The sequence below is a fragment of the Peromyscus eremicus genome, chromosome 18 (assembly GCF_949786415.1).
Source record: "Peromyscus eremicus chromosome 18, PerEre_H2_v1, whole genome shotgun sequence".
Taxonomy (NCBI): domain Eukaryota; kingdom Metazoa; phylum Chordata; class Mammalia; order Rodentia; family Cricetidae; genus Peromyscus; species Peromyscus eremicus.
This window is the reverse complement of record NC_081434.1, coordinates 31213387-31220712: the sequence shown is the minus strand read 5'-3', so window position 1 is coordinate 31220712 and position 7326 is coordinate 31213387. Positions and strand designations below refer to the sequence as shown.

Here is a 7326-nt window from a genome sequence, read left to right as displayed (position 1 = left end):
CCACACATGATCTGGCCCTGACCTGCCTTGAAAATAAAGGATGTGAATTCGGATTTTTCAATGTTTTTTTTTTTTTAATTTTCAAAAGCAAAAGTCAATTTATGATTTTGGTTTTAATTTATTTATTATTATTGTTACTTCTGTTTTGTTGAGATAAGGTGTGACTATGAAGCCTAAGCAGGCCTTTAGCTTGTGACCCTCCTGTCTCAGCCCCGCAAGGACTTCTGGGGTTATAGGCACACTCTGCCATGCCTGGCTCTGAAAGAAAAATGATGCTCGCCTTGACACTGGACATGGTTGTTGCTTGTGTGCTTGTGCTTGTGAAATGGGAGATGGAGTGTTTGGGGGACAATATGGCAGAGATGGTGCGGTGGGGACAGTGTGATGGGGGACAGTGGGGACAGTGTGGTGGGGACAGTGTGATGATGAGGACAGTGTGGACAGTGTGGTGGGGACAGTGTGATGATGAGGACAGTGTGGACAGTGTGATGGAGACAGTGTGATGGGGATGGCGTGATGGGGACAGTGTGGTGGGGACAGTATGGACAGTGTGGTGGGGACAGTGTGATGGGGATGGTGTGACGGGGACAGTGTGATCGGGTGTGGTGGGGACAGTGTGATCGGGTGTGGTGGGGACAGTGTGATGGGGACAGTGTGGTGGGGACAGTGTGGTGGGGACAGTGTGGTGGGGACAGTGTGGTGGGTGTGGTGGTTGTGAGGAGCCTGTGGGGTACTGGCACTTCATTGCTGTAGCCATCAGTCAAAGCACATTCGTGTCCCCAGATCCTCTGATCCGCACTTGGGCCCAGATGGCAAAGGTGCAGAAGACCCTAGGGATGCCACGCCGAGCCCGGCCAAAACCAGCGTCTCTACGCCGGCTCCATGACTGTCTGCCGTATTGTGCCTGGGTTTCCTGCCTGCCAAAGAAATTCACATCAGTGTTTACTTCAGAGCCTGGATGTGATGGTTAGACGCATTAAGGGCTGTGACACATGAATGTGTTTATGGAATATAATTTCATTAGATTTAATGCATTCAATGGCAATCTATATTCACAAGTAAACGTAAAAGTAAATTGCATATATATTATACACGTCTATATGCGAGTTTGAAATGAACGTGGGTCTTTTATTAAATGATATTTTCTTAAACATTTGGAATTTTATTTAAAAATTACAACCATGTTACATTTAGAGGTCCTCCTGGTCCTCCACAGCCATCTCAAAAGAAGGGAGAAACCTCGGCACACCACCATTTCATTTAATCTTCTTCACAAATGATCAACACATACATGAAAATGAATATATGAAAATAATAAAGTATAGATAAGGAATAGCCAAGGTGTGGCCAACATTATAAATATGGAATTAGAAATTGAAAACATTTTCTGACGTAAATATAAATGTGATTGGCTGTCAATGCAGCTCTGCAGGTCTATTTAGTGGGGCTGGTTGCTGCCTGGGTTCGACTTGGCATTTTTCCAGGTTCTCCACATTCGCCTCTTCTCCCTCCTTGGGCCCCAGGAGCACCTCATCACCCCTACCAAAGCCACCTTGGTCCATGCCACAGCCATCTCACAAGCCACCTCTGTCTCCACTTTGGCCACCTCTGAACCTTCTTCCAGGACAGTTTTGGTCCACAAGTCCACCTCTTCCTCCCTGAGTACTCCCAGGGACCTTCGGCCACTGTCACCACCCAGAGGTGGGAAAGGTCGGGGAGGAAGCCCTTGGGCTTAGGGACTTACACTGGTTGTATTCTGTTCTCCAGCTGAAGAAGCTCTGGTTCCCACAGCCTGGATTGGGAAATTGCCAGTCTCCACCCCATTTCTTCCTCCTCCAGAGCGATTCTCTAAGGAGCTTCGGGACCCTCTCGTGAGGAAGCCCCCCCTCTCCTCTTTGGCCTCCAATGTAACTCATGGGTCCTCCAGGACTTCCTGAGCATCCAGGACCTCCATGGGGTGGTAGTGGCATCCCTCTGTCCTCACACGGTAGAATGTCACCTCAAATACTATTCATGGGAGGCTCTTTTTTTTTTGAGCAAAAGAAACTGTTTGCTTCCTTGAAAATCTTTCCTATCAAGCCATTCTACGGAAGGCAGCCCTGGCGGTTGGTGGATCTTCATAGGACACCGTGAAGGATTTCCTGTTTCCCTATTCAGGCAGATGTGGACCATGGGTTGCCCAGTTCTCTTGTTCACCTTCACAGCCCCACACTGCTTAAAGAGGTCAGCCAGACCATCCCGTCACATTGTCACTTAATCCTTGCATGTAAATTGCACCGTTCTCCGAGTCACATCTGGATCCAGACCTGGGCCTTCATCCATGGGTCCACCAGGCTTATTGCAACCACTTTTGATTTCCAGTCCACTGCATCCTCTCCTGGCCCATCCCTAGTCATGTGTCCGTGATCAAATCCCCCTCCTCTCCTGCCTCAGTTATCAGGGCCACTCATGCTCTGATCCATCCTCCAGACATCTGCCTGTAAAGACCCACACTACTGCGATGGTGTTGTCAGAATTAACTCTGCTGTGCTTGGCTGCTGTTCGTTGGCAATATTGACTTGAAGCCAGGCTTTACGATCCAGTCTGGGGAGGAAGGGGGCGGGTGAGCCAGCGGGAGGCTGCTACCCATAGCTGCTGTGTTGACCGAAGCTACTCCGCTATCCATGGCTGCCGGGTTGCTCATTCGTGCTCTGCTGGGGGGGCGGGGGGAGGGACTGCTCTGATCATAACTAGTTGGCTGGAAGGAGGAGTAGCTGGTAGGAGGATAGGATGGAGGTATGGTGACTGGCTATATCGGTAGTTCCTAGGTGCCTGGGATAACACTCTGCTCATATCCCAGGCTGGGCTGGTTGTTACTCCCTGTGATAGTTTGGGCTTGACCAGTCTTGGTGGCCTTGTTAACCTCCTATGGTCTTGCATGTATGGTGGCTGCTGTCCTCTGTTCGTCCGTTGGGTAAGCAGGCTGGGTACCATATGCAGACTAAGCCACCTTGGAGGCCTGGGTTGTGGTGACGGTAGTAGTGATGGTATCATAAACAGCAGTGCCATACTTGGACAGCCTGGCTGTATTGCCTGAGAGCCATTGAGTAGATTAAGCTCCGGGAGGCTGTCTGTAGAGGTCGTATCTCCAGTTTGCCTGTAGGTGGCGGTGGTCTAAGCCTGAGTATAGTTGGCATCAGTAGGTTGCCCATAGGTTCCATAGCTCTGTGGCCCATCTCTCTGGGCAGTCTGTGTATATCCTTGGGTTGAATGAGCAGTGTGAGTACTGTAGCCTTGTGGGGCTGCAGCTTGTCTTAGATACCGTAATCTGTCAACTCCCGTTTTCTCTCCTAAATGACATTTTGCCCTGGAAAAATCTGTCACTTTAAGGAAATCCTATGAGATAGTTTTGGAAGAAAGAGATGATCTCTCTCTCTCTCTCTCTCTCTCTCTCTCTCTCTCTCTCTCTCTCTCTCTCTCTCCCTCCCTCTTTCTCTCTCTCTCTAAATATATATGTATCTCTTTATTATACACATATAGGCATATATTATTAGAGACTATATAGCTAAACCTAACCAAGACTCCAATGCTGGGGGCTCACCATTTTTATAACTTAATGGAAAGAGAAAGGAGGCGAGTTACTGAGGAGGGGGATGTTTAAGGAGAGAGACAGTGAAAAGGGGCAGTTGTGGGAGGTGCCAGTGGTCCCTCTGCTGGTTAGAAGGCTGCTTAGAGCCTCCTGGAAAAAGTGCAGCAGGTTGGTGTCAGAGTCTGGGAAGGTAGCTATGAGACCGTGACGTGATTAGTCCATGGTAGGGGGGGTTAGGTGTGGAGGAGGCTCACAGCTCTCCCCTCTAGGCTGTATGAAACATTCCGAGGATCCCTCCCCCAAGAACTGGAGACTTTATGGCATATAGCTAAGGTCACTGTGGTTGTGAGAGCAGTAGTCTGTCTGGTGAGGAACATCCAGGTGTCACTATAAATCTAGACTTTCAGAGTTTGTGGTGACTGATAGTGCATCACTTCTGCATCACTTCTAAATCTGCCATCAGTTTCCAAGATTTCCAGTGATCTGAGGGCACTGGTTTTGGGGTCTTGGAAGATGAAGATGTGTGAAATAACTATAAAATACATGAGTATTAGCCTTGACGATAAAATACACTTTAATATTAGCAACACTGAGATGTAAGTTGTGAATAGCTGCATTGTTAGCCTTGAGAAGATAAACAATATCATAGAATCACAGAAACTCAGCTTTCTGAGTTGTTTAAGTGAACAGACCACAGAGTTGCTTCCTGTCACTCAGTAGGTCTTTGGATGCTGAGGTGAGCTCAAAGGTTTTGGTTCTGGTTGGAGGACGAGGTGAGGACTGAGGACTTGTACTGTCCTGTAGTGAGTCATGACAATAACAGTGATTGCCATGGACTCATGGCCGGCCACTGGCCCTGAAGCTTTGACGGCTTCCTCCTGTATCCGGGAGACCTAGGGGTCATCAGCCCCATTTTCCAGATGTGGAAACCAGGCTTCAGAATTTTGTTTTGTCATCTATTTTTATTTTCTTCAGGTATGGTCTCATGAGTCCATGCTGGCCTCTGACTACCTAGTGGAGGATACACTTGAACTCTGTCCTTTTACCTCCAAGCCCCAAATGCTGGGATAACAGGCCTTCGACACCACACACAGCTCTACGACTCAGGAGGTTTAAATGCCCCAAGGCACAAAGCTACATGACATTGGAGATGAGATTTGAAATGCACTGTTGGACTGCTCCAAAGTTTCAAGGGCCAGGAAAGGTGAATTGGTTAAGGCTCAAACCAAGGAGAAGACATGGAGAAAATGGGGATAGTCCTAGTAACGGACTGTGAGGCTTTGTGTAAGGCTGTGAAGCTCCTGTCTCAGCTCCATAGCAACAACCACACTCACTGGATGGCAGGCCAAGAGCACTGTGTGCACACTGCCTTTCAATTCTAACAGCTGCCTGGAGGAACTGCCAGCGTGCCCATTATACAGACAAGGAACTGAGGCTGGAAAAAGAACTACTCATTTGCTAAGTTTCAACTGGTGTCTGTTTGGCTCCAAGTTGTGCTCACGAATGCCATTTGTCTTTTTGATCAGTGTGACATCTGTTTTCCCCCCCAAAAAAAATCAAGATATCTTTTCAAAATCTGAGTTTCTCTTTCTGTCCCTGCCCCAAGTCCTCCAGGGTACCTGAAACTGCTTCAGTGACCACAGTTTTCTTTTCCCAGTTCACATTGGAGGATCCACATGGTGGCAGTGTAACCTCACGCAGTTCAAACATGAAGGGAGAAAAAAAAAAACCCAAACACGTCTTCCCACTATACTAGGTAGGCCAGACCCAAGTCTGACAGATGAACATGGAGAGTCAGTCTGGCCTTAATTAGACTGACCTTACCACTCTACTCTTCCTGGGTGCAGGCCCTCGGAATGCGTTCCCCGCCAGCTACTCCCAGGGGTAAAGAATTCCAGAGACCCCCACGCCCAACCACAGTGGCAATTCTAATACCACAGCGTGGAGAGCACCCCATCAAGAGTCTCCTCGGACCCAGGAAGTGCAAGGCTGCGAAGTTATCCCTTTCCAAATAGTCTCTAACTGGCTCTCCCAGCCCCTCCCTCTTCAGGTTTTCTGTGTGAGGGAGTTGGTCTAAAAGTACAAAAGGAAGGAAGCCAGCAAGACAAGACCGTAAGGAGAAAAGAAGAGGGTGGGCCTCGGCTTCAGAGCACACGGGTCCCAGGAACTCTCTGGCTGCATGGCGTTAACCACAGTACCCCAGCATCCCTGACACGGTTCCTTATGTGTGGGACAGCCTTAGCCAGTGTTTGACTTGGAGGCTGTGACGTACACTGAGCTGTAAAGTCAGGGTGAATCTTTAGATGCTTCGTCAGGGAAGCGGTTTCTTCAGCAGCTTGCTTTCTTTACTTCCAACTAAGAAAAAGACAGAGATAGAGCCTTCCATCCGACAGGAGGCAGGAGGACCTGACAGCTAGGGCTGAAGCCAGCATCTGATCTACAGACGAAGAAGATTCTTGTCCGTGCATAAGGCTGAGAGGGAACAGAGATGCTTTGGTTTGTATCTTCCTGAGTCATTTTGGAGTAGATGGTGACCAGAGAGAATCATGGTGTTTTTTTTTTTTTTTTTTTTTTTTTTTTTTTTTTTTTTTTTTCCCAGATAAGTAGCTTGGCTCGCACTTCGTAACAGCTTGACTTCTGAAGAATCTTCAGGACCAGTTAAAGTTTTAGAGATGAGAGAGAACCACGAGAGCTCCTTCTTCCCAGCTGCCTGCGCTGCCTGCACACAGCCCAGCATAAGGAGTCTGCATGCTTTCATTTGAATCCCCAGCCAGCTAGTCCCCTGCCTTTATGATTTAGGCCCTACAGCTGTCTCCAACCCACGCTCCATGGGCCACACGCATCCCAGGGTAAATAAATGTGACCCAGCGCCAAATTATGAACTTACTTAAAGCATGAGATTTTCATAAAAAAAAAATATACAATTCCATTATGTAATTCGTGAGAATGAACATTATGGATGAGAAGGTCATGCTACAGTGTCAAAAGGTTGGACCCATCTCAGAAGGCTGGTTCCTCAACCTAAGTATTCCTGTCTAAAAAATTGGGACAATCGCAGCAGGTCCCATTTTACAGGTTGATGGACGATTGTGTAAAAGCTGGCATATAGTCGGCCCCTTGTAAATACTGGTTATTCTTAATAACTGTGCTTCCCTAGGGTGGCAGGGCTGCTTTTTAGGGGCCAGGCCATGCTAGATACTGCTCAAAGAGCAGCAGACAAAAGAGAGGGCTGATTTGATTTGGTGTTCCATCAGAAGATGGCACATGTCCCTTCAGGGCTCTAGCTCTGGGCCTGGTCTCAGGGATCAAGGTGACTTCCTTTGCACTTACACTGCTTGCCTGGTGACCAACTGGCCACCTAGGGACACTCTGAATGATGCTTCAGCAGGACACTGAGGGCAGAGAGTCTGGTCTCCATGGGTCCCAGAAAAGATGTTTTGGCAAACCGTGGTGTTTCTTGATCACGATTTCGATCCTCTGGCTTCCTGTTTCTTCCCCCTTCAGAGGAATGCTCATGTTTAAAATGAAGTAGCCCTACCGCTGTTTTCCTAGCCATCCCCCACGGAGCTGAGAATGACTACAGAAATCCCCATCGGTGTCTAGACAGTGGCTTCCAGACTGTGTCTCCTGGAGCTTGTTAGAAAGGCAGATCTCAGCACCCCACCTGAACCTACTGAGGCTGGGATTCTGAGGGAGTAGCATCCAGTGGTTTGTATTTAACAAGGCTGTGGATGATGATTCTCAAATCTGACACTTTT

General features: G+C 48.2%; 1 pseudogene; it reads right to left on the bottom strand.

Annotated features, from left to right (window-relative positions):
- Positions 1-1415: 1415 nt before the first annotated feature.
- Positions 1416-7084, bottom strand: LOC131895376 (RNA-binding protein EWS-like; annotated as a pseudogene).
- Positions 7085-7326: the final 242 nt, after the last annotated feature.